Source organism: Pleurodeles waltl, chromosome 6, assembly GCF_031143425.1.
Source record: "Pleurodeles waltl isolate 20211129_DDA chromosome 6, aPleWal1.hap1.20221129, whole genome shotgun sequence".
NCBI classification, from domain to species: Eukaryota; Metazoa; Chordata; class Amphibia; order Caudata; family Salamandridae; genus Pleurodeles; species Pleurodeles waltl.
The window spans coordinates 1,379,585-1,407,382 of NC_090445.1; the positions used below are offsets into that span (position 1 = coordinate 1,379,585).

The window sequence follows — 27,798 nt, forward strand, 5'->3', positions numbered from 1 at the left end:
GTGGGCTGTGTGTGGAGTGGGCTGTGTGGAGTGGGTTTTGTGGGCAGTGGGCTGTGGGCTGTGTGTGTACAGTGGGCTGTGCTAGGCGTAGGCTGTATGGAGTGGGCTGTGTGTGGAGTGGGCTGTTTTTGGAATGGGCTGTGTTTGGAATGGGCTGTGTGTGGAGTGGGCTGTGTTAGGAGTGGGCTGTGTTAGGAGTCCGCTGTGTTAGGAATGGGCTGTATGGAGTGGGGTGTGTTAGGAGTGGGCTGTGTGTGGAATAGGGTGTGTATGCAGTGGGCTGTGTGTGGAAAGAGCTGTGCTAGGAGTAGGCTGTGCGGAGTGGGGTGTGTTAGGAGTGGGCTGTGTGAGCAGTAGGCTGTGTGTGGAATGGGGTGTGTGCGGAGTGGGCTGTGTGTGGAGTGGGCTTTGTGTCGAGTTGGCTGTGTTAGGGTGAGCTGTGTGAGCAGTGGGCTGTGTGTGGAGTGGGTAGTGATAGAAGAGGCTGTGTTAGGAGTGGGCTGTGTGTGGAGTGAGCTGTGCTAGGAGTGGGCTGTTTGGAGTGAACTGTGATAGGAGTGGGCTGTGATAGGAGTGGGCTGTGTGTGCAGTGGGCTGTGTGTGGAGTGAGCTGTGTTTGGAATGGGCTGTGTGTGGAGTGGGCTGTGTTTGGAATGGGCTGTGTGTGGAGTGGGCAGTGTTAGGAGTGTGCTGTGTGAGCCGTGGGCTGTTTGGAGTGAACTGTGATAGGAATGGGCTGTGTTTGGAATGGGCTGTGTGAGCAGTGGGCTGTGTTAGGAGTGGGCTGTGTTAGGAATGGGCTGTATGGAGTGGGCTGTGTGAGGAGTGGGCTGTGTGTGGAATAGGGTGTGTGTGCAGTTGGCTGTGTTAGGAGTGAGCTGTGTGAGTAGTGGGCTGTGTGTGGAGTGTGACATGGTAGGAGTGGGCTGTGTGTGGAATGGGCTGTGTTAGGAGTGGGCTGTGTGTGGAGTGGGCTGTGTGTGGAGTGGGCTGTGATAGAAGTGGGCTTTGTTAGGAGTGGGCTGTATGTGGAGTGGTCTGTGATAGGAGTGGGCTGTGTCAGGAGTAGTCTGTGATAGGAGTGGGGGGCTGTGTTAGGAGTGGGCTGTGTGGAGTGGGCTGTGTGGAGTGGGCTGTCTGTGGAGTGGGCTGTGTTAGGAGTGGACTGTGTGTGGAGTGGACTGTTTGTGGAGTGGGCTGTGATAGGAGTGTGCTGTGCTAGGAGTCGGCTGTGTTAGCAGTGGGCTGTGCTAGGAGTGGGCTGTGTCTTTGGATTGGGTGTGTTAGCAGTGTGCTGTGTGAGCAGTGGGCTGTTTTAGGAGTAGGCTGTGTGAGCAGTGGGCTATGTTACGAGTAGAGAGTAGGCTGTGAGAAGTGGGCTGTGTTAGGAGTGAGCTGTGTTAGGAGTAGGCTGTGTGTTGAGTGGCCTGTGTGTGGCATGGGCTTTGTGTGCTGTGGGCTGTGTTAAGAGTGGGCGGTGTGTGGAGTGGGCTGTGTGGAGTGGGTTTTGTGGGCAGTGGGTTGTGTGTGTACAGTGGGCTGTGCTAGGAGTGAGCTGTGCTAGGAGTAGGCTGTACGGAGTGGGCTGTGTGAGGAGTGGGCTGTGTGAGCAGTAGGCTGTGTTAAGAGTGGGCTGTGTGTGGAATGGGGTGTGTGTGGAGTGGGCTGTGTGTGGAGTGGGCTGTGTGTCGAGTTGGCTGTGTTAGGGTGGGCTGTGTGAGCAGTGGTCTGTGCTAGGAGTGGGCGGTGTGTGGAGTGGGCTGTGTGTGGGGTGGGCATTGTGTGGAGTGCGCTGTGTTAAGTGGGGTGTGTGAGCAGTGTGTTAGGAATGGTCTGTGATAGGAGTGGGGGGCTGTGTGAGCAGTGGGCTGTGTTAGGAGTGGGCTGTATGGAGTGGGCTGTGTGAGGAGGGGGCTGTGTGTGGAATAGGGTTTGTGTGCAGTTGGCTTTGTGTGGAGTGGGCTGTGTTAGGAGTGAGCTGTGTGAGGAGTGGGCTGTGTGTGGAGTGTGACATGATAGGAGTGGGCTGTGTGGGGAATGGGCTGTGTTAGGAGTGGGCTGTGTGTGGAGTGGGCTGTGTTATGAGTCGGCTTTGTTAGGAGTGGGCTGTATGTGGAGTGGTCTGTGATAGTGGGCTGTGTTAGGAGTGGTCTGTGATAGGAGTGGGGGCTGTGTTAGAAGTGGGCTGTGTGGAGTGCGCTGTCTGTGGAGTGGGCTGTTTTAGGAATGGACTGTGTGTGGAGTGGGCTGTGCTAGGAGTCGTCTGTGGTAACAGTGGGCTGTGCTAGGAGTGGGCTGTGTTCGGATTGGGTGTTTTAGCAGTGGGCTGTGTGAGCAGTGGCCTGTATTAGGAGTAGGCTGTGTGAGCAGTGGGCTGTGCTACGAGTAGAGAGTAGGCTGTGAGAAGTGGGCTGTGTTAGGAGTGAGCTGTGTTAGGAGTAGGCTGTGTGTGGAGTGGCCTGTGTGTGGCATGGGCTTTGTGTGCCATGGGCTGTGTTAAGAGTGGGCTGTGTGTGGAGGGGGCAGTGTGGAGTGGGTTTTGTGGGCAGTGGGTTGTGTGTGTACAGTGGGCTGGGCTAGGAGTGAGCTGTGCTAGGAGTAGGCTGTACGGAGTGGGCTGTGTTAGGAGTGGGCTGTGTGAGCAGTAGGCTGTGTTAAGAGTGGGCTGTGTGTGGAATGGGGTGTGTGTGGAGTGGGCTGTGTGTCGAGTTGGCTGTGTTAGGGTGGGCTGTGTAAGCAGTGGGCTGTGCTAGGAGTGGGCGGTGTGTGGAGTGGGCTGTGTGTGGGTGGGCATTGTGTGGAGTGCGCTGTGTTAAGTGGGGTGTGTGAGCAGTGGGCTGTGTTAGGAGTGGGCTGTGTTAGGAGTGTGCTGTGCTACGAGTCGGCTGTGTTAGCACTGGGCTGTGCTAGGAGTGGGCTGTGTTCAGATTGGGTGTGTTAGCAGTGGGCTGTGTTAGGAGTAGGCTGTGTGAGCAGTGGGCTGTGTGAGCAGTGGGCTGTGCTACGAGTAGAGATTAGGCTGTTAGAAGTGTGCTGTGTTAGGAGTGAGCTGTGTTAGGAGTAGGCTGTGTGTGGAGTGGCCTGTGTGTGGCATGGGCTTTGTGTGCTGTGGGCTGTGTTAAGAGTGGGCTGTGTGTGGAGTGGGCTGTGTGGAGTGGGTTTTGTGGGCAGTGGGCTGTGGGCTGTGTGTGTACAGTGGGCTGTGCTAGGCGTAGGCTGTATGGAGTGGGCTGTGTGTGGAGTGGGCTGTTTTTGGAATGGGCTGTTTTTGGAATGGGCTGTGTTTGGAATGGGCTGTGTGTGGAGTGGGCTGTGTTAGGAGTGGGCTGTGTTAGGAGTCAGCTGTGTTAGGAATGGGCTGTATGGAGTGGGGTGTGTTAGGAGTGGGCTGTGTGTGGAATAGGGTGTGTATGCAGTGGGCTGTGTGTGGAGTGAGCTGTGCTAGGAGTAGGCTGTGCGGAGTGGGGTGTGTTAGGAGTGGGCTGTGTGAACAGTAGGCTGTGTGTGGAATGGGGTGTGTGCGGAGTGGGCTGTGTGTGGAGTGGGCTTTGTGTCGAGTTGGCTGTGTTAGGGTGAGCTGTGTGAGCAGTGGGCTGTGTGTGGAGTGGGTAGTGATAGAAGAGGGCTGTGTTAGGAGAGGGCTGTGTGTGGAGTGGGATGTGTGTGGAGTGGGCTGTTTGGAGTGAAATGTGATAGGAGTGGGCTGTGATAGGAGTGGGCTGTGTGTGGAGTGGGCTGTGTGTGGAGTGGGCTGTGTGTGGAGTGAGCTGTGTGTGGAGTGAGCTGTGTTTGGAATGGGCTGTGTGTGGAGTGGGCTGTGTTTGGAATGGGCTGTGTGTGGAGTGGGCAGTGTTAGGAGTGTGCTGTGTGAGCAGTGGGCTGTTTGGAGTGAACTGTGATAGGAATGGGCTGTGTTTGGAATGGGCTGTGTGAGCAGTGGGCTGTGTTAGGAGTGGGCTGTATGGAGTGGGCTGTGTGAGGAGTGGGCTGTGTGTGGAATAGGGTGTGTGTGCAGTTGGCTGTGTTAGGAGTGAGCTGTGTGAGTAGTGGGCTGTGTGTGGAGTGTGACATGGTAGGAGTGCGCTGTGTGTGTAATGGGCTGTGTTAGGAGTGGGCTGTGTGTGGAGTGGGCTGTGATAGGAGTGGGCTTTGTTAGGAGTGGGCTGTATGTGGAGTGGTCTGTGATAGGAGTGGGCTGTGTCAGGAGTAGTCTGTGATAGGAGTGGGGGGCTGTGTTAGGAGTGGGCTGTGTGGAGTGGGCTGTGTGGAGTGGGCTGTCTGTGGAGTGGACTGTGTCTGGAGTGGACTGTGTGGAGTGGGCTGTGTGTGGAGTGGGCTGTGATAGGAGTGTGCTGTGCTAGGAGTCGGCTGTGTTAGCAGTGGGCTGTGCTAGGAGTGGGCTGTGTCTTTGGATTGGGTGTGTTAGCAGTGTGCTGTGTGAGCAGTGGGCTGTTTTAGGAGTAGGCTGTGTGAGCAGTGGGCTATGCTACGAGTAGAGAGTAGGCTGTGAGAAGTGGGATGTGTTAGTAGTGAGCTGTGTTAGGAGTAGGCTGTGTGTGGAGTGGCCTGTGTGTGGCATGGGCTTTGTGTGCTGTGGGCTGTGTTAAGAGTGGGCTGTGTGTGGAGTGGGCTGTGTGGAGTGGGTTTTGTGGGCAGTGGGTTGTGTGTGTACAGTGGGCTGTGCTAGGAGTGAGCTGTGCTAGGAGTAGGCTGTACGGAGTGGGCTGTGTGAGGAGTGGGCTGTGTAAGCAGTAGGCTGTGTTAAGAGTGGGCTGTGTGTGGAGTGGGCTGTGTGTCGAGTTGGCTGTGTTAGGGTGGGCTGTGTGAGCAGTGGTCTGTGCTAGGAGTGGGCGGTGTGTGGAGTGGGCTGTGTGTGGGGTGGGCATTGTGTGGAGTGCGCTGTGTTAAGTGGGGTGTGTGAGCAGTGTGGTGTGTTAGGAGTGGTCTGTGATAGGAGTGGTGGGCTGTGTGAGCAGTGGGCTGTGTTAGGAGTGGGCTGTGTTAGGAGTGGTCTGTGTTAGGAGTGGGCTGTGTGAGGAGGGGGCTGTGTGTGGAATAGGGTTTGTGTGCAGTTGGCTTTGTGTGGAGTGGGCTGTGTTAGGAGTGAGCTGTGTGAGGTGTGGGCTGTGTGTGGAGTGTGACATGATAGGAGTGGGCTGTGTTAGGAGTGGGCTGTGTTAGGAGTCGGCTTTGTTAGGAGTGGGCTGTATGTGGAGTGGTCTGTGATAGTGGGCTGTGTTAGGAGGGGTCTGTGATAGGAGTGGGGGCTGTGTTAGGAGTGGACTGTGTGGAGTGTGCTGTCTGTGGAGTGGGCTGTGTTAGGAATGGACTGTGTGTGGAGTGGACTGTGTGTAGAGTGGACTGTGTGTGGAGTGGGCTGTGTGTGGAGTGGGCTGTGATAAGAGTGTGCTGTGCTAGGAGTCGTCTGTGGTAACAGTGGGCTGTGCTAGGAGTGGGCTGTGTTCGGATTGGGTGTGTTAGCAGTGTGCTGTGTGAGCAGTGGGCTGTTTTAGGAGTAGGCTGTGTGAGCAGTGGGCTCTGCTACGAGTAGAGAGTAGGCTGTGAGAAGTGGGCTGTGTTAGGAGTGAGCTGTGTTAGGAGTAGGCTGTGTGTGGAGTGGCCTGTGTGTGGCATGGACTTTGTGTGCCGTGGGCCGTGTTAAGAGTGGGCTGTGTGTGGAGTGGGCAGTGTGGAGTGGGTTTTGTGGGCAGTGGGTTGTGTGTGTACAGTGGGCTGGGCTAGGAGTGAGCTGTGCTAGGAGTAGGCTGTACGGAGTGGGCTGTGTTAGGAGTGGGCTGTGTGAGCAGTAGGCTGTGTTAAGAGTGGGCTGTGTGTGGAATGGGGTGTGTGTGGAGTGGGCTGTGTGTCGAGTTGGCTGTGTTAGGGTGGGCTGTGTAAGCAGTGGGCTGTGCTAGGAGTGGGCGGTGTGTGGAGTGGGCTGTGTGTGGGGTGGGCATTGTGTGGAGAGTGCTGTGTTAAGTGGGGTGTGTTAGCAGTGGGCTGTGGTGGGCTGTGTTCGGATTGGGTGTGTAAGCAGTGGGCTGTGTAAGCAGTGGGCTGTGTTAGAAGTAGGCTGTGTGAGCAGTGGGCTGTGTGAGCAGAGGGCTGTGCTACGAGTAGAGAGTGGACTGTGAGAAGTGGGCTGTGTTAGGAGTGAGCTGTGTTAGGAGTAGGCTGTGTGTGGAGTGGCCTGTGTGTGGCATGGGCTTTGTGTGCCGTGGGCTGTGTGTGGAGTGGGCTGTGTGTGGAGTGGGCTGTGTGGAGTGGGTTTTGAGGGTAGTTGGTTATGTGTGTACAGTGGGCTGTGTGTGGAGTGAGCTGTGCTAGGAGTAGGCTGTACGGAGTGGGGTGTGTTAGGAGTGGGCTGTGTGAGCAGTGGGCTGTGTGTGGAGTGGGCTTTGTGTTGAGTTGGCTGTGTTAGGGGGGGCTGTGTGAGCAGTGGGCTGTGTGTGGAGTGGGTTGTGATAGAAGAGGGCTGTGTTAGAAGTGGGCTGTTCGGCGTTGGCTGTTAGAAGTGTGCTGTGTGTGGAGTGTGCTGTGTGTGGAGTGGGCTGTGTTAGGAGTGGGCTGTGTTAGGAGTGGGCTGTGTTAGGAGTGAGCTGTGTTAGGAGTGGGCTGTGTTAGGAGTGGACTGTGTGTGGAGTGGGCTGTGTTAGGAGTGCTCTGTGTGTGGAGTTGGCTGTTTTCGGAGTGGGATGTGTGGGGAGTGAGCTGTGCTAGGAGTGGGCTGTATGGAGTGGGCTGTGTGTGGAGTGGGCTGTGTGTGGAGTGGGCTGTGTGTGGAGTGGGCTGTGTGTGGAGTGGGCTGTGTTTGGAATGGGCTGTGTGTGGAGTGGGCTGTGTGAGCAGTGGGCTGTGTTAGGAGTGGACTGTGTTAGGAATGGGCTGTATGGAGTGGGTTGTGTTAGGAGTGGGCTGTGTTTGGAATAGGGTGTGTATGCAGTGGGCTGTGTGTGGAGTGAGCTGTGCTAGGAGTAGGCTGTATGGAGTGGGGTGTGTTAGGAGTCGGCTGTGTGAGCAGTAGGCTGTGTGTGGAATAGGGTGTGTGTGGAGTGGGCTTTGTGTCGAGTTGGCTGTGTTAGGGTGAGCTGTGTGAGCAGTGGGCTGTGTGTGGAGTGGGTTGTGATAGAAGAGGGCTGTGTGTGGAGTGGGATGTGTTAGGAGTGGGATGTGTGTGGAGTGAGCTGTGCTAGGAGTGGGCTGTTTGGAGTGGGCTGTTTTGAGTGAGCTGTGATAGGAGTGGGCTGTGTGTGGAGTGGGCTGTGTTTGGAATGGGCTGTGTGTGGAGTGGGCTGTCATGAGTGGGCTGTGTGAGCAGTGGGCTGTGTTAGGAGTGGGTTGTGTTAGGAGTGGGCTGTATGGAGTGGGCTGTGTGTGGAATAGGGTGTGTGTGCAGTTGGCTTTGGATGGAGTGGGCTGTGTTAGGAGTGAGCTGTGTGAGGAGTGGGCTGTGTGTGGAGTGTGACATGATAGGGGTGGACTGTTTGTGGAATGGGCTGTGTTAGGAGTGGGCTGTGTTAGGAGTGGGCTTTGTTAGGAGTGGGCTGTATGTTGAGAGGTCTGTGATAGGAGTGGGCTGTTTTAGGAGTGGGCTGTGATAGGAGTGGGCTGTGTGTAGAGTGGTCTGTGATAGGAGTGGGTTGTGTTAGGAGTGGGCTGTGATAGGAGTGGACTGTGTGTGGATTGGGATATGTTAGGAGTGAGCTGTGTTAGGAGTGGGCTGTGTGTGGAGTGGGCTGTTTTCAGAGTGGGCTGTGTGTGGAGTGGTATGTGTTAGGAGTGGGCTGTGTGTGGAGTGGGCTATGTTAGGAGTGGGCTGTGTGTGGAGTGGGCTATGTTAGGAGTGGGCTGTGTGTGGAGTGGGCTATGTTAGGAGTGGGCTATGTTAGGAGTGGGCTGTGTGTGGAGTGGGCTATGTTAGGAGTGGGCTGTATGTGGAGTGGGCTGTATGTGGAGTGGGATATGTTAGGAGTGGGCTGTATGTGGAGTGGGCTGTGTTAGGAGGGGGCTGTGATAGGAGTAGGCTGTTTTACGGGTCTGCCATGTTAGGAGTGTGGAGTGGGCTTTGTTAGGAGTGGGCTTTGTTAGGAGTGGGCTGTTAGGAGTGGGCTGTTAGGAGTGGGCTGCGCGTGGAGTGGGTTGTGATAGAAGTGGGCTCTGTTAGAAGTGGGGTGTGTGTGGTGTGGGCTGTGTGTGAAGTGGGGTGTGTGTGGGGAGTGGGCTGTGTTAGGGTGGGCTGTGTGAACAGTGGGCTGTGTGTGGAGTGGGTTGTGATAGGAGTGGGTTGTGATAGGAGTGGGCTGTGTGTGGAGTGGGCTGTGTGTGGAGTGGGCTGTGTTAGGAGTGGGATGCGTTAGGAGTGGGCTGTGTGTGAGTGGGCTGTTTGTGGAGTGGGTTGTGATAGAAGTGGGCTTTGTTAGAAGTGGGGGTTTGTGTGGATTGGGCTGTGTGTGGAGTGGGCTGTGTGTTGAGTGGACTGTGTGTTGAGTGGACTGTGTGTGGAATAGGAGTGGACTGAGTTAGAAGTGGGCTGTGTTAGGAGTGGGCCGGGTAAGGAGTTGGCCATGTGTGGAGTGGGCCGTGTTAGGAGGTGGCCGTGTAAGCAGTGGGCTGTGTTAGGAGTGGACTGTGTGTGGAGTTTGCTGTGTTAGGAGTGGGCTGTGTGTAGAGTGAGCTGTGATAGGAAACGGCAGTGTTAGTGGGCTGTGTGTGGAGTGGGCTGTGATAGAAGTGGGCTGTGTTAGGAGTGGGCTGTGTTAGAAGTGGGCTGGGTGAGCAGTTGGCTGTGTTAGGAGTGGACTGTACAGAGTGGGATGTGTTAGGAGTGGGCTGTGTGTGGAATAGGATGTGTGTGCAATGGGAGTTGTGTGGAGTGGGCTGTGTTAGGAGTGAGCTGTGTGAAGAGTGGGCTGTGTGTGAAGAAGGCCGTGTTAGGAGTGGGCTGCATGTGGAATGGGCTGTGTTAGTGAGTTGTATTAGGAGTGGGCTGTGTTAGGAGTGGGCTTTGTTAGGAGTGGGCTGTGTGTGGAGTAGTGTGTAATAGGAGTGGGCTTTGTCAGGAGTGGGCTGTGTGTGGAGTGGTCTGTTTTAGGAGTGGGCTGTGTGTACAGTGGGCTGTGCTAGGAGTGCGTTTTGTGTGGAGTGAACTGTGCTATGAGTGGGCTGTGATAAGAGTGGGCTGTGTTAGAAGTGGGCTGTGATAGGAGTGAGCAGTGTTACGAGTCTGTTGTGTTAGGAGTGTGGAGTGGGCACAGTTAGGAGTGAACTGTGTTAGGAATGGGCTGTGTTTGGAGTGGGCTGTGTGTGGAGTGGGTTGTGATAGAAGTGGGCTTTGTTATAAGTGGGGGTTTGTGTGGAGTGAGCTGTGTGTGGAGTGGGCTGTGTTTGGAGTGGGCTGTGTTTGGAGTGGGCTGTGTGTGGAGTGGGTTGTGATAGAAGTGGGCTTTGTTATAAGTGGGGGTTTGTGTGGAGTGGGTTGTGTGGAGTGGGGTGTGTGTGGGGTGGGCTGTGTTGGGAGTGGGCTGTGTGTGGAGTAGGAGTAGGCTGTGTTAGAAGTGGGCTGTGATAGGAGGGCTGTGTTAGAAGTGTGGAGTGGGCTGTGTGTACAGTGGGCTGTGCTAGGAGTGGGTTTTGTGTGGAGTGAACTGTGCTATGAGTGGGCTGTGATAAGAGTGGGCTGTGATAGGAGGGCTGTGTTAGAAGTGTGGAGTGGCCTGTGTGTGGAGTGGGCTGTGATAGGAGTGGGCTATGATAAGAGTGTGGAGTGGGCTGTGTGTGGAGTGGGCTATGTGTGGAGTGGGCTGTGTTAGGAATGGGCTGTGTGTGGAGTGGGCTGTTTTAGAAGTGGGCTGTGTGTAGAGTGGGCTGTGTGTGGAATTTGGTGTGTGTTGAGTGGGCTCTGTGTGGAATGTGGTGTGTGTGGAGTGGGCTGTGCGTTGTGTGCTGTGTTAGGAGTGAGCTGTGTGTGGAGTGGACTGTGATAGGAGTGGGCTGTGTTAGAAGTGGGCTGTGATAGGAGTGGGCAGTGTTACGAGTCTGCCGTGTTAGGAGTGTGGAGTGGGCACAGTTAGGAGTGAACTGTGTTAGGAGTGGGCTGGGTGTGGAGTGGGATGTGTTAGGAGTGGGTTGTGCTGGTTGGTAGCATCGCTTTCCATGTCACATTATTTGTTCCTTATTAACTATATGTTGGTGTGAATGTACTCTTGTTTTCTGCGGTGGTGTTGTATCTGTGAAAATTGGGATGTGTGAAGCGGGCTACCTTGCGAGTTGCGTGCCTGTGATGCCAAGGTGGCCACCTAAGAGTGCTGGAAGGTTTGTGTGACCAGGCTTTGTCGTTGTTTTCACAGTAGAGAAACAGGCAAGGTTTATCAGCTGTGTAGCTTATATCTGTTGCATTATGTGAAATGCTGGCAGTGCCACCCTTGGAGGGCAGCCTCAGGGTCATTCACTAGGCTGAAGTCTACTCCACCCAGACAGTACCCTTGAAGTGCCCATTGAATAGATTGCTGCTGTAGATCTGACTTCTCCTGGTCCTCGGGTTGCAGTTCCCTAGCGTGTGGTAAATAGTGTGGCCTTTATGGCACTGTGTGGGGGAAGATGCCATGAGGCAGAGGGCCTGATTTAGGGTTTGGCGGATGGAGTTACTCTGTCACAAACATGACGGATATCCCGCCCGCTGTGTTACGATCCCATTATTTCCTATGGAAAGCGTGATATGGCGAACAGGTTATCCATCCGCAAACTCTCAATCAAGTCGATAACCTTTACACTGATTCTTGTGGCAGGGCGCCTCCACGCTTTACCCTAAGATGCTTGGTGGTGAACGAAAGGGGCTCATAAACAAGGTGACAACAGACGTGGGCACTGCATAATTTATTTATAAATTGTGTCAGGCTAATAACTGGGGTAAATATTAAGATGATTTTTCAATGTGAAAATTGTTGACCTCGTAGGATTTGGTGAACCATCTTTGAGAGAAGGTTTCTCCCACTATGTTCAAATGAAAGTTGTGCTTAGTGGCCCAAAGTTCCCCAACCTCAGTAGATTGAGACTAGAGTTTAAATGAACGACTAGAGCGCTGACCTCTCTTGGCAGCAGCAGCGAGGCAGAGCAGGACGCCATGTTGCTGGGACAGGAGCTGTGAGATGTGTTTTCCTCTGGGCAGCTGCAGTATCCGAGCCCCAGGCCCAGTTACATTAAAGTGCTGATAGTAGGGGTGTCAGGGCCCCTCTGCACTGCCTGGGGGTGCTTCCTCAGCCGTCTGTTGCATGTGGCACACTGAAGGGTAAACACTGTGGGATTCCTGCCCAAGTCCAATGTCCAATTCCACTTCTGTTTCTCACATTATGCCTCACCTCGGTCACTTGGGGGTCCACATTCTCTCGCTTGTAATTTAATACATCTGCGTATTTTTCGGGGTGCAGAGAGATGTTCCTTGACAAACCTGTTGAGGGCAGTGACAGCATTGCAATAGTTGTTCCGACTTTAGAATGTCCTGTTTGCTCGTCCGCGGCTGTTTTGGGGTTCAATAATTCATCCTATAAATCACTACTTCTTCCAGGTTCACAACACAGGTGAAGCCGCCCCAGTTGTGCATTCAGAGATTGTTAACAAAGCCCCCGGAGACGGCAGTGTCCAGGGGGCCCTTTGTTCATGGATGTGAACCCGGCCCCCAGACGCCTCGTGTTTCAGGGCTCCCTCCTGCAAGGTGTATTCATAGAGCACCCCAAGGATGCGATGACAGGACACCTCGCAGGGGCCGCTGTCAGGTGCACACTCAGTGCACTGACAGCCCACTGAAGGTGTGCCTGAGTGAGACCCCAGAGCTGCTGTGGGGCCTGCCCGCGCTCTGGGGCATCTGGGGTGCACTGGGCTACTGCGCCCCCACCCTGGCCTGGGCAGAGAGGGCAGGCGGGAGTGCTGTGGCGCTTCCCATCATGCTCCGCTCTCTGGGCTTTGCACTGCCCTCCCCCGTGGTTGTCAGGGATGCTGAGCACCACAGCTGTGGCATGTGCTGTGGCATGTGCTGTGGCATGTGCTGTGGCGTGTGCTGTGGCGTGTGCTGTGGCACGTGCTGTGGCGTATGCTGTGGCGTGTGCTGTGGCATGTGCCGTGGGGAGAGTCACCGGCCCTTCACGGTGTCTCCTGGATTGCACGGGGTCACTGGTGGGGGTGGGGGTGTTGGGATATGAGAGAGGGAGGGGGCAGAGGGAGAGGGATAGAGAGTAGCGAGAGGGGGAGAAGAGACAGTGGGAGGGAGGGAGGGAGTGAGTGAGTGAGAGGGGGGAGAAGAGAGAGCGAGGGGAGGGAAGTTAGAGGGAGCGGGATCAGAGAGCAGAGAGAGGGGGAGAAGAGACGGAGGGAGGGAGAGGGAGGGAGTGAGAGTGAGGGGGAGGAGAGAGAGAGGGGAGGGAGTTAGAGGGAGCGGGATCAGAGAGTAGAGAGAGGGGGAGAAGAGACAGTGGGAGGGAGGGAGGGAGTGAGTGAGTGAGAGGGGGAGAAGAGACGGAGGGAGGGAGAGAGAGGGAGTTAGTGAGTGAGGGGGGAGACAGAGCGAGGGGAGGGAGGGACAGGGAGGGAGTGAGAGTGAGGGGGGAGGAGAGAGAGAGAGGGGAGGGAAGTTAGAGGGAGCGGGATCAGAGAGCAGAGAGAGGGGTGGGGGGGTTCCCCATCCCTCCACAGCAGGACACCCCTCTTCCAAGGTACCCGAGTCACCCCGAGACGCCCTGCACGAGCCACAGAGCTCTGCCCCGGGCAGCAGAAGGAAGATTGACTACAAAATGCTGGCAATGCTGCCCCATACCACAGCAGAGCCCCACTGTACGGTGCAGCGCCACAGCGCACCCCACAGTGTAGATCTACAGCGCAGCTCACAGTGCAGACCTACAGTGTAGTCCTAGACTGAACCCCACAGCGCAGCCCCACAGCGCAGCCCCACTGTGCAGTCCCACAGCGCAGTCCCACAGCGCAGTCCCACAGCGCAGCTCCACAGTGCAGTCCCACAGCACCACTCCACAGTGCATTGCTATAGTGTGGCTCCACAGTGCAGTCCCACAGCGCAGTACCACAGCGCACCCCACAGTGTAGATCTACAGCGCAGCTCACAGTGCAGACCTACAGTGTAGTCCTAGACTGAACCCCACAGCACAGTCCCACAGCGCAGCCCCACTGTGCAGTCCCACAACACAGTCCCACAGCGCACTTCCACAGTGTAGTCCCACAGCGCAGCTCCACAGTGCATTGCTATAGTGCGGCTCCACAGTGCAGTCCCACAGCGCAGTACCACAGTGCAGCCCCACAGTGTAGATCTACAGCGCAGCTCACAGTGCAGACCTACAGTGTAGTCCTAGACTGAACCCCACAGCGCAGCCCCACAGCGCAGCCCCACTGTGCAGTCCCACAACACAGTCCCACAGCGCAGTCCCACAGCGCAGTCCCACAGCGCAGTCCCACAGCGCAGCCCCACAGCGCAGCCCCACAACACAGTCCCACAGCGCACTCCCACAGTGTAGTCCCACAGCGCAGCTCCACAGTGCAGTCCCACAGCACCACTCCACAGTGCAGTGCTATAGTGCGGCTCCACAGTGCAGTCCCACTGCGCAGTACCACAGTGCAGCCCCACAGTGTAGATCTACAGCGCAGCTCACAGTGCAGACCTACAGTGTAGTCGTAGACTGAAACCCACAGCACAGTCCCACAGCGCAGCCCCACAGTGTAGATCTACAGCGCAGCTCACAGTGCAGACCTACAGTGTAGTCCCAGACTGAACCCCACAGCACAGTCCCACAGCGCAGCCCCACTGTGCAGTCCCACAACACAGTCCCACAGCGCACTCCCACAGCGCACTCCCACAGTGTAGTCCCACAGCGCAGCTCCACAGTGCAGTCCCACAGCACCACTCCACAGTGCAGTGCTATAGTGCGGCTCCACAGTGCAGTCCCACAGCGCAGTACCACAGTGCAGCCCCACAGTGTAGATCTACAGCGCAGCTCACAGTGCAGACCTACATTGTAGTCCTAGACTGAATCCCACAGCGCAGTCCCACAGCACAGCCCACAGTGTAGATCTACAGCGCAGCTCAAAGTGCAGACCTACAGTGTAGTCCCAGACTGAACCCCACAGCACAGTCCCACAGCACAGCCCACAGTGTAGATCTACAGCGCAGCTCAAAGTGCAGACCTACAGTGTAGTCCTAGACTGAACCCCACAGCACAGTCCCACAGCACAGCCCCACAGTGTAGATCTACAGCGCAGCTCACAGTGCAGACCTACAGTGTAGTCCTAGACTGAACCCCACAGCGCAGTCCCACAGCGCAGCCCCACAGTGTAGATCTACAGCGCAGCTCACAGTGCAGATCTACAGTGTAGTCCTAGACTGAACCCCACAGCGCAGCCCCACAGCACAACCCACAGTGTAGATCTACAGCGCAGCTCACAGTGCAGACCTACAGTGTAGTCCCAGACTGAACCCCACAGTGCAGCCCCACAGTGTAGATCTACAGCACAGCTCACAGTGCAGATCTACAGTGTAGTCCTAGACTGAACCCCACAGCGCAGCCCCACAGCGCAACCCACAGTGTAGATCTACAGCGCAGCTCACAGTGCAGACCTACAGTGTAGTCCCAGACTGAACCCCACAGTGCAGCCCCACAGTGTAGATCTACAGCGCAGCTCACAGTGCAGACCTACAGTGTAGTCCTAGACTGAACCCCACAGCGCAGCCCCACAGCGCAACCCACAGTGTAGATCTACAGCGAAGCTCACAGTGCAGACCTACAGTGTAGTCCTAGACTGAACCCCACAGCGCAACCCACAGTGTAGATCTACAGCGCAGCTCACAGTGCAGATCTACAGTGTAGTCCTAGACTTAACCCCAGCACAGCCCCACAGCACAGCCCCACAGTGTAGATCTACAGCGAAGCTCACAGTGCAGATCTACAGTGTAGTCCTAGACTGAACCCCACAGCACAGCCCCACAGTGTAGATCTACAGCGCAGCTCACAGTGCAGACCTACAGTGTAGTCGTAGACTGAACCCCACAGCACAGCCCCACAGTGTAGATCTACAGCGCAGCTCACAGTGCAGACCTACAGTGTAGTCTTAGACTGAACACCACAGTGCAGCCCCACAGTGTAGATATACAGCGCAGCTCACAGTGCAGATCTACAGTGTAGTCGTAGACTGAACCCCACTGCACAGCCCCACAGCGCAGCCCCACAGTGTAGATCTACAGCGCAGCTCACAGTGCAGATCTACAGTGTAGTCCAAGAGAACAGGATTGCAGCGCAGCCCAAGAATACAGTCCGATGCAGTCTTACAGCAAAGCCCCCTGCCCAGACCCATAATGTATGGCAGTCCCACAGCGCACTCCCACAGTGTAGTCCAACAGTGCAGTCCAACAGTGCAGCTCCACAGTGCAGTCCCACAGCGCCACTCTACAGTGCAGTGCGGCTCCACAGTGCAGTCCCACAGCGCAGTCCCACAGTGCAGTCCCACAGTGCAGTCCCACAGCGCAGTACCACAGTGCAGTCCCACAGTGCAGTCCCACAGTGCGGCTCCACAGTGCAGTCCCACAGCGCAGTACCACAGTGCAGCTCCACAGTGCAGCTCCACAGTGCAGCTCCACAGTGCAGCTCCACAGTGCAGCTCCACAGTGCAGTGCTACACCCCAGCCCCTTAGTGCAGACTTAACTCTGAATTGTTTTCATTTTTTTCTTATCCTGCCATGATCCAGAATTCGAGAAGACGTGTCCTAACATTGTCAGGGTATTGATTGATTTTAAGTCATTATTCTTTGGCTGTTTTCATACCTTTTTCATTTTTTTCCTTATTTTCCTGCCCTACCCAGTGGTTTGTTTTGCTAGTGGCTTTCAGCTGTGCTTCTTTTCCTGGGAGAGGTTGGTACTGATGTTGAAATATAATGTTCAATGACATGTGTGACTGTAGATTCACATGCTTTGCATAAGTCCGCCATCTAGTGTTGGGTCCGGACTGTTACAAGTTGATTTTGTTTAAGAATCTTTTCAAGTCAGTGCCTTGAGACCCTAGCGGATGAGTAGTGCGCTCTACAAATGACTGATTGATTGAAGTCATGGAATCGAGTGACTCCTCCTCTCGGTGATACTGCGCATGGACATTGAGTACTTTGTTCGATTGTTTTCTCTTCGCCTTCGAGTACGGATGTGTGTTCCCCTTGCTCTGGTTTAATCATGACCGGTACACTCTGAACCGTTCTCTTCTGTCTTTCTGCCAGCGACACTATTGTATTTTGATCACGTTTTCAGCTCGGGTAACCAACTCACCACCCTTTGGGGCGTACGCGTCCATTTTGAGCTGACTCCTTCACATGGCGTCGGACTATGCAGGGCTAATGGAACGTACTCCATTTCGGTTTTGCCATCAATGGCACTCTAAACTTCCCCACACGGACCAACATCTGGTGTGTAATCTGTGTTTGTCTCCTGACCAATACAAACAGAGTTGTGGCGGCTGCCATTCCTTTCAATCAAAAAAGACGCTCTTGGACCCGAAGAGCTTGTCGGCAGAAAATGGCGGCCAAGACTCCAGAGGACACTCCTGATATCTTTGAGGAAGAACATGCGCAAGAGGAGCCAGATCAAGAGGAAGCCTTCTCCATCAAGGACTCAGAGTCAGATGTACAACCCGACATCGAGAGTCAACCAGTGACATCGGCACAACCCCCTATTCCCCAAGCAAAGACTTTGAAAAAGCCTCACAAAGAGGTTGCTGGACCACCACTGCCTTTGGGCTATGGTCAGATCTGAAAATCTGCTTCAGATGCTCCATATATCGGCCCAGCACCAAAGATAGCGAAGACGAAAATGTCTTCGGCATCGACCTCCAGCTCGACCAGTTCACATATAGCTTCGGAATCAAGCTGAACCAGTGAACCGAGCTCTTCAGCATCGACAAAGAAAATCTCAAATCAGATTCGGAGTCGACCCCTTTGCACTGACCGAAAACAAGACTGGTCCTCATAAGGACTCCTGTCAAATTTCAGCTTCTACTTCACCAGTAGAACCAATTTTAGAAGTCATGGATGCTTGTCAGCACCAGCTCCACATTGAAAAAGGACCAAGAAAAATTATTCCTCCCCTGTTCCATTAAAGAGGAAGTTAACCTTGAAGAGGCCTTGGACATTTCTCCACCCACAGAAAAGGCCTCCAAGGACAAGGCTCCAATTCGGCCTTATCCTTCTAGTCATTCTCCAATTCCTCTTCCCACCCCCCACCTCCACATTCTCCTACACCTCCTCCTTCGCCAGAGCTTTCACCCTCACCTCAAGATGACGACTTAGGCGACGCACCTCATGATATAGATCCATGGGATTCATGTGCTCCAGATCCCATGTTACCAAATAATCCAGATCTGTACCCTGCACGACCATCACCTCCTGAAGACTCTACCTGACATCGGCAGGTGACAGCGGAACCCCACAATGTCCCGTTACACACCAACCCTACTGAACAGGATTTCCTCTTTGACACGCTTACAGCTACACGCAAAGTCAGTTCCTCCACATGCTACCCGGCATGCTTCGTCATGCTGATGACATGTTTTTTTAAAGAACCCGTAAACTCCAGAGTTATCATCCTAGGGTGGATAAGAAACACAAAGCAGCACCTGCAGACCCTCTGATTATACGTGCTCAAATCCCTCTTGATTATACTGTGGTCAGCATTGCATGAAAACATGCTAATAGTCAGTCTGCAGGAGATTCCCGCTCCCCTGCAAAGAAAGTAAGAAAATAACTGAAGCAGGACAAAGCGGAGCAGCACAAGCTGCCAATCATTGGCTATCGCCAATTTGCCCGCACTGTTAGCACAGTACGATAGGACCCACTGGAACAAAATGGAGGATCTCCTTCAGTACCTCCCAGAGGAATATAGCACAAGAAATAGTGTCAGAAGGTCAAGCTCGCACCAACAATTTCATTTGTTGGGCCATAGATGCAGCAGATACAGCAGCACATGGTATACAAGCATCATACGCAGGCATGCTCCGCTCAGGTGTTCAGGCTTCAAGCCGGAAGTACAGCAGGCAGTACTCATCACCGTTCGATATGGAACACCTACTTGGACAACAAGTGGATACCACACGTGAAAAACTTAAAAAAGACTCTGAGACAACTAAAGAAATGGGGGCACTACTAAACACTACACAGCGTGGTCATTTTTGGCAGCCACCATTATCTATAGACTCTACCATCTCCCAAACCAAACACACCTCCCAAGTTTATCACAGAAGTTCCTTTAGGGGATCATACAGAGGCACAAATAACAAAGTCAGAGGTAAGGCATCCACCTCCTGAGGATCTGCCTCTAATACCCATCAGTGAATACCTACACCTTCCACCAACTCACATCTTCCACCACCTCACACCTTCCACCACCTCACACTTTCCAACAGCTCACACCAACTCACACCTTCCACTATCTCACACCTTCCACCAACTCACACTTTCCATCTTCTCACACCTTCCACCACCTCACACCAACTCACACCTTCCATCACCTCACACCTTCCGCCAACTCACACCTTCCATCAATTCACACCTTCCACCACCTCACACCTTCCACCACCTCACACCAACTCACACCTTCCACCACTCACACCTTCCACCAACTGACACCTTCCACCACATCACACCTTCCACCAACTCACACCTTCCACCACCTCACAACTTCCACCACCTCACACCTTTCACCACCTCACACCTTCCACCAACTCACACCTTCCACCACCTCACACACCTTCCATCAACTCACACCTTCCACCAACTCACACACCTCCCATCAACTCACACCTTCCACCAACTCACACCTTCCACCAACTCACACCTTCCACCACCTCACACCAACTCACACCTTCCATCAATTCACACCTTCCACCTCACACCTTTCATCACTTCACACCTTCCACCAACTCACACCTTCCACCCCTAACACCTGCCACCAACTCACACCAACTCACACCTTCCACCAACTCGTACCTTCCACCAACTCACACCAACTCACACCTTCAACCACGTCACACCTTCCACAACTCACACCTTCCACCAACTCACACCTTCCACCAACTCACACCTTCCACCACCTCACACCTTCCACCAACTCACACCTTCCACCAACTCACACCTTCCGCCACCTCACACCTTTCACCAACTCACACCTTCTACCACCTCACACATTCCACCAACTCACACCAACTCACACCTTCCACTACCTCACACCTTCAACAAACTCACACCTTCCACCAACTCACACCTTCCACCAGCTCACACCAACTCACAACTTCCACCACCTCAAACCTTCCGCCAACTTACACCTTCAACCACCTCACCCCTTCCACCTCACACACCTTCCATCAACTCACACCTTCCACCAACTCTCACACCTTCCATCAACTCACACCTTCCATCACCTCACACCTTCCACCACCTCACACCTTCCACCACCTCACACCTTCCACCAACTGACACCTTCCACCACATCACACCTTCCACCAACTCACACCTTCCACCACCTCACCCCTTCCACCTCACACACCTTCCATCAACTCACACCTTCCACCAACTCTCACACCTTCCATCAACTCACACCTTCCACCAATTCACACCTTCCACCACCTCACACCTTCCACCAACTCACTCCTTCCATCAATTCACACCTTCCACCTCACACCTTCCACCAACACCTTCCACCACCTAACACCTTCCACCAACTCACACCAACTCACACCTACCACCAACTCACACCACCTCACACCTTCCACCACCTCACACCTTCCACCAACTCACACCTTCCACCACTCACACCTTCCACCAACTCACACCAACTCACACCTTCCACCACCTCACACCTTCCACCAACTCACACCTTCCACCAACTCACACCTTCCACCACCTCACACCTTCCACCACCTCACGCCTTCCACCACCTCACACCTTCCACCAACTCACACCTTCCACCAACTCACACATTCCACCAACTCACACCTTCCACCACCTCACACCTTCCACCACCTCACACCTTCCACCAACTCACACCAACTCACACATTCCACCAACTCACACCTTCCATCAATTCACACATTCCACTTACTCACACCAACTCACACCTTCCTCCACCACACACCTTCCACCACCTCACACCTTCCACCAACTCACACCTTCCACCAACTCACACCTTCCACCAACTCCCACCTCCTCACACCTCTTCAGTAGGGGGAAGACTCAGAAAGTTTTACCCACAATGGTCCAATATCACCCCAGACCAGTGGGTGCTTTCAATTACACAACATGGGTTTTGTCTAGCGATCACTTCCAGCCCACCATACATTCCCCCTCGCACTCACAAATTCTCCTAGGAACATCTTGCACTTCTGAAAGAAGTGGTTCAATCCCTCCTTCTCAAAGGGGCTATAGAACCAGTCCCCTGGCACATCAAGCCTCAGGAGTAACCTCCCTGTGCTTCCTCATACCAACGAAGGATGGGTCTCTCAGACCATTAAATCTCTACATTCTCTCAGAGCATTTCCATCTGGTCACTCTCCAAGATGTAATTCCATTGTTACAGTAAGGCGACTTTATGCAGCTTGGTTTCTAAAGGATGCTTACTTTCATATTCCCATTCATCCAGCGCACCATAAATATCTCAGATTTGTACTTGTGGTAAAACATTATCAGTTCATGTTTTACCATTCGGGGTTACAACTGCTCCCAGGGTCTTCACAAAATGTCTAGCAGTAGTTGCCACATATCTCAGACGTCAACACATTCATGTCTTCCCTTACTTGGAGGATTGGCTCATGAAAACCAGTACTTACATCACTGTCAGCGTCATACTCGGCTGACAGTGAATCTCCTTCACACTCTAGGATTCACAATCAATTTTCAAAAATCCATCTTCAACCTTTGCAGATACAGCCTTATCTAGGAGCAGTGCTCAGTGCACAGTTAGGGTTAGCATATCAAAGTCCAGCTCGGATTCAAACTTTTCAAACCTTAGATTCCGAGTCGCAGGATGACTAGACTCACACATAGAAGACAGCGATGCACTATTAGGAATAGTGGCGTCTTGCATTACCGTCGTATCTCATGCCAGACTGCATATGTCTTCCCTACGGTAATGTGAGTCTTGTCAGTGGCCTCAGTCACACCGTCATCTTGAAGATCCAGTGTAGTTGGACTGATGGACTCGCCGCTCTCTGCAACATGTCTGCAAGGAGCGGCCCTTTCTGGACCCTGTGCCCCCAAATCACTCTGACTACAGATGCATCACTGACAGGTTGGGGATCTCACCTCAGCAGCCTCACAATACAAGGTCTAAGGGATCCCAGTCATCAGTCTTTACAAATCAGTTACCTGGAACTTCAAGCAGTCTTTCTAGCACTGAAGGCTTTTCTTCCACACCTATTGCACAAAGTGGTTCTAGTCCGTACAGACAACTTGACAACCATGTATTATCTGCAAAAACGGGGGTGACACGTTCTTCTGAGTTGTCCCATCTTGCTTAAATAATATGGAATTGGGCAATTCACCACCACATTCACTTAGTGGCAGAATATCTCCCAGGCATGGACAACCAATTTGCAGACCTCCTCAGTAGGATGCAGCAACAAGTCCACGAATGCAAACTCAACCCACAAGTCCTTCAACAGTACTTTCGAAAGTGTGAAACACACTGTAGGAAAATTCTTCCTTGGCATGGTTACCCCCTAACTTTTTGCCTTTTTTTGATGCTAGTTATGATTGAAAGTGTGCTGCGACCCTGCTAACCAGGCCCCATCAACAGTGTTCTTTCCCTAAACTGTATCTTTGTCTCCACAATTGGCACAGCCCTGGCACACAGATAAGTCCCTTGTAAATGGTACTCCTGGTGCCAAGGGGCTTGATGCCACGGAAGGTCTCTAAGGGCTGCAGCATGTATTATGCCACCCTGGGGACCCTTCACTCAGCACATGCGCACTGCCTCACATCTTCGGTGTGCTGGTGGGGAGAAAAAGACTAAGTCGACATGGCACTCCCCTCAGAGTGCCAATGCAAACCTCACATTGCCTGTGGCATAGGTAAGTCTCCCCTCTAGCAGGCCTTACAGCCGTAAGGCAGTGCACTATACCACATGGCCTTTGTTTTAAGTAGAAACATGTCATTGCATTTTTAAAAAGGTAACAGTACTTAACTGCAATTTTAAATAGGTCTTGACATATTCAAACATTGCCATCTTTATAAAATAATTGTGAAAAATTCTGAGGGGGGGCTAATGATTTTTTTTTTTCAAATGGGGGGGCGCAGCATTAAAACGTTTGGAGACCCCTGGCTTAGACACTGTAGGGGCGTAGTGCTCCTGCAACTATGCCCTCACATGTGGTATAGTGCACCCTGCTTTAGGGCTTTAAGGCCTGCTAAAGGGGTGACTTACCTAGTTTGAAGACCTCTGGTCTAAGCCAATTCTTAGACATTGTAAGTGCAGGGTAGCCATAAAGAGTATATGGTCTGGGAGTCTGTCAAACACAGTTCCATAATGGCTACACTGAATACTGGGAAGTTTGGTATCAAACTTCTCAGCACAATAAATCCACACTGATGCCAGTGTGGGATTTATTGTAAAATCTTAGAGATGCCCCATGTATACCAGGCCGACTCCTAGTGTTAGGCTGACCAGCTTCTGCCAGCCTGCTACAGCCAGACGAGTTTCTGGCCACATGGGGACAGTGCCGTTGTCACTCTGTGGCCAGGAACAAAGCCTGGACTGGGTGGAGGTGCTTCTCGCCTTCCCCTGCAGGAACAGTAACACCTGGCGGTGAGCCTCAAAGGCTCAAGCCTGGTGTTGCAGCACCCCAGGGCACTCCAGCTAGTGGAGATGCCCACCCCTCTGGACACAGACCCCACTTTTGGCAGCAAGTCCGGAGGAGATAATTAGAAAAACAAGGAGGAATCACCCTCCAGTCAAGACAGCCCCTAAGGTGTCCTGGGCTGAGGTGACCCCTGCCTTAGAAAATCCTCCATCTTGTTTTGGAGGATTCCCCCCAATAGGATTAGGGATGTTTCCTCTCCCCACAGGGATGAGGCACAAAGAGGGTGTAGCCACCCTCCAGGACAGTAGCCATTGGCTACTGCCCCCCAGACCTAAATTGAGTATTTAGGGGCAACCCTGAACCCAGGAAATCAGATTCCTGCAACCTGAAACAAGGAGAAGGACTGCTGACCTGAAAGCCCCGCAGAGACGACAGAGACAACATCTGACTTGGCACCAGCCCTACCAGCCTGTCTCCAGACTCAGAGAACCTGCACAGCGACGCATCCGACAGGGACCAGCGACATCTGAGGACTCAGAGGACTGCCCTGCACCCAAAGGAAAAAAGAACCTCACGTGGACTCTGTCCAAGAAACCCAGAAACCACCATCTTTAAGGGGACTCCAGCCTCACTCTGGAAGCGTGAGTCCCCAGCACTCTGCACCCAGCGCCCCTGGCTCGTGTCCAGAAGAACCAACACTGCAGAGAGCACCCCCAGGTGACTCCCATGATGTGGACACCCGGTGACGACCTCCCTGCACCCCCACAAGCGACGCCTGCAGAGAGAATCCGAAGGCTTCCCCTGAGCGCGACTGCCCAGTAACAAAGGAACCCGATGTCTGGAAGAAGCACTGCACCCGCAGCCCCCAGGCCCGAGATAAACCAACTACTGGTGCAGGAGTGACCAGCAGGCGGCCCTCATCCTTTCCCAGTTGGTGGCTGGCCTGAGAAGCCCCCCTGTGCCCTGCCTGCAATGCCAGAGTGACCCCCGGGTCTCTCCATTAATTCCTATCTACAACCTGACATCTACTTTGCACACTGCACCCGGCCACCCCTGTTCCTACACACCAAATGGATCTTTTTGCCACCGCAGAAAATCCAAAATGCCAAAACTTTATGTCCAGATACCCACACACTGAGTCCAAGAGCAATGCTCTATGGATGAATTGATCAGGGATATTTGCTTACGCTTTTCTGCCTCTCCCACTCATCCCATCTCTACTTTGAAAATTGAGGCAGACCTCTCTCAGTGTGATACTTGTCGCTCCCACATGGGCATGTCTACCTGGGTTCACAACACTTCTGGATCTGTCAGTAGTTCCACATGAGAAGCTTCCCAACAGGCCGGACCTTCTTACTCTGAATCAAGTACAGATAAGGCATCCAGACCCCAGAACGCTCAACCTTGTGATTGGCTCCTGAAGTCATATAGTTTGTTACTTAATCTACCTCCAGAATGTGTGGACGTTCTAAAAAAGGCATGTAAACCTTCAACCAGACAATGTTATGCTGAAAAACTGAAAGGTTTCGCATATTACTGTCAACCTAAGCACACTGACCTACTCAAAGCTTCAGTACAAGACATTGGCCCTCATTACAACCCTGGCGGTCCAAGACCGCCAGGGCTGTTTTGGATGAAGCACCGCCAACAGGCGGACGGTGCTTCAGAGGGGATTACGACCGCGGCGGTAGCGCCGTGGTCGCACCGCCGGGGCCGTCGCTTTCCCGCCAAATTTGCCCCGGCGGCGATAATCCGCCAGGGCAGCGCTGCTTGCAGCGCTGCCCAGGGGATTTGGAGTCCCCGACCGCCAGCCTTTTCCTGGTGGTTTGAACCGCCAGGAAAAGGATGGCGGTACGGGGAGTCGCGGCACACCTGGGGGCCCCTGCATTGCCCATGCCACTGGCATGGGCAGTGCAGGGGCCCCCTGACAGGGCCCCATGCAGCTTTTCACTGTCTGCTATGCAGACAGTGAAAAGCGCGCCGGGTGCAACTGCACCAGTAGCACGGCTGCAACATCGCCGGCTCCATTTTGAGCCGGCTCCTATGTTGCGGCCGAGATCCCCACTGGGCTGGCAGGTTTCCGCCCGCCGGCCCAGCGGGGATCTCATAATGACCGCAGCGGGGGTGCGGCCGCATTGGCGGTCACCCGGCGGTCAGATCTTGGCGGGCGGCTGTATCCACCCGCCAAGGTCATAATGAGGGCCATTGTTTGTTATTTGCTACATTTGCAGAAAGCAGACTTTGCATATTCGTCTATTCTCCTTCATTTAGCAGCTATATCTGCAGATCTCCAAAACAGACAACACATCTCTTTATTCAGAATCCCAGTTATTAAAGCTTTCATGGAAGGCCTTAAGAGTCATTCCACCCAGGGTACCTCCAGCACCATCCTGGAACCTTAAATGTTGTTCTTACTAGGCTCATGGGTCCACCTTTTGAGCCAATGCATTCATGCCCTTTACAGTTCCTTTCATGGAAAGGTGATTTCCTAGTGGCTATCACTTCCATAAGACGTGTAAGTGAGCTCCAGGCTCTAAACTTGGAAGATCAATAATTCCGGATACATAGGGACAATGCAGTTTTGTTAACGAACCCTAAATTCCTTCCAAAAGTTGTCTCACTTCCATATCAACCAGTTTATTGAATTACCAGTCTTCTTTCCACAACCAGACTCGGTAGCAGAAAGAGCTGTTCACACACTGGCTCTTAAAAGGGCTATCATGTATTATATTGACAGAACCAGAGAGTTTAGGAAATTGAAAGTACTTTTTATAGCATTTTCAATACCTCGTAAGGGTAACCCAGTATCATAAAAAGGTATTGCCAGATGGATAATCAAATGTATTCAAACTTGCCATGCTATAGCTAAACGACAAATACCTGCTAACCCCAGAGCACACTCCACTAGGAAGATGGGTGCTTCTATGGCTTTTTATCTCCATATCAGACATATGTGAAGCTGCTACATGGTCTACACCACATGCATTTACTAAACACTATTGTGTAGATGTTTTGGCACAACAACAAGCCAATGTTGGGCACGAGGTGCTCAGAACACTTTCAGTCCACTGCAACTCCTACAGGCTAGCCACTGCTTATATGGAGGGACTGCTTTACAGTCTGTGCAAAGCATGTATATCTGCAGCTACACATGCCATCGAACAGTAAATGTTACATATCCAGTGTCATAGAATGTAGTGACGTAGATTCACATGCACCCTCCCTCCTCCCCGGATGCCTGCAGCCGTTGTAGTTGCAGTGTCATATAAATATTATACATATGGAAATACACTGCATGGACATCTCTTTCCCTTTACTCTTTATTCACTCCTTACCTCACCCACCTTCGGGAAAACAATCTAACAAAGGATTTGATGCCCATGCGCAGTATCACCGAGAGGAGGAGTCACTCAATCTTGTGAGTTGAAAAGATTTTCCTAACAAGAACAACTTGTAACACTCCAGACCGAACACTAGATGGTGGACTTCTGCAAAGCATGTGACTCTACACCACTACATGCCACAAACAGATATCCACTGGATAAGTAACATTTTCCTTATGTTTTTTACATGCATACCATGGTCTATTCCTTGAGTTTGACACATGAGTTATTTTCAGCTAGGATTCCAATGATTTTTTCACACTAAAAAATTCTCTAGCCAAACGTACAGCACTTCCTAGTTCCTTCACTGCTCCCCCAAACCCTCACTGGACACTCAGGTATCTTCAGGGAGGTTTACTTAACCACCCACAGAGCAGCCAAAGCAGCCCAAGGCACGTGCACCCCAGTAATAATCCGTAGAACTAACCACAGCTACTTCACAGTACCAACTAACTAAAAACCCGGAGGAAAGCCCTGACAGTAAGTCCTCACCTTATTATAGGAGTACTGGGGGGATCTCACCTGTTGGTTGTGAGGAAGCTGTAGTATGCTTTGGGGTAGGTGGTTCTCAGCAATGCTGGTCAGACTGGAGTATGTTGCTTTTATTTGGGGCATATTTGGTTTTTGGGAATGTAAACTTTGTGTAGGGGCAGTAGTGTGTTGGGCCGAACTGTAGGTTGTTGATGAAACAAGGCAAAAAGTAATTAGTCAGATTCAAATCAGCATCAATAAAGCATTAATATAAAGTAAATTGTGAGAAGTCATATCATATGGGAATTAGCCAGATGTAAACTATAACTTATCAAAGAAACTGCCATACATCTACTCAGTTCGTAAGTCGAGCAAAGTCTAAACATATATCAGCAAGAGGACCAACAGGAAGTCTGCCTCTGAGGAAGAAAGCAAAGTGTTAATCAGCCGACAGTCGAACACAGAGGCTGCTCGGTTTGAAAAGCGAGAAAGTCTGACACACATCCCAGCCAGGGCACATTTTATGTGTTTCAGAAATAAAATCACACACTCGGCATGCTGTGAAGTGAAGCAATAACCAGTGACTTTTCATGAAAACATAGTACATAAAATAAGTAGCATTTGAGGACGCCTATTTCACATATATAATAAGAAGGAGGTATCTTTGCAACACTAGGCAGTAGAGCATTACTAGGCCTAAAGGTCTTGCAACATAGGGGAACCTCCCAGCATGGCCTCCTTTTAAGGCACTCAGGTAAATACATTTTGTTCAGTACAACAACAGTGTGTGAAATCCCATTTTGTGTATATTATGAAAAAGAAAAACACACAAAATGCACATGAGAAACTTGGTCATGCAATTTTAAAAGCCACATTTTCTTCAGTAACTTTGAAATTAATGTTAGTGCAAATAGACTGGGGCACATTCATTTAAATGTGTGGCTTATTTATACTAACTTAAGCAAATGTAAATAGAAATGATGTTTTAATTAATAAAAGCACTTTCACATTTATGAGAGCTATAGTGTGAGGATTGCAAGGTGTTGGTGATGTGCGGAGGATGTGGTGCGTTTGGGGCTGGTAATGTTATGTGTAATCCCTTCTGATGGCCACACTATTTTGGTGA

General features: G+C 52.5%; 1 protein-coding gene across 1 annotated transcript in view; it reads left to right on the forward strand.

The window, feature by feature from the left end:
• The window catches only part of COL27A1 (collagen type XXVII alpha 1 chain), a 1,169,012-nt gene that overhangs the window by 766,967 nt on the left and 374,247 nt on the right, over positions 1-27,798 (forward strand). The window lies entirely within an intron of this gene.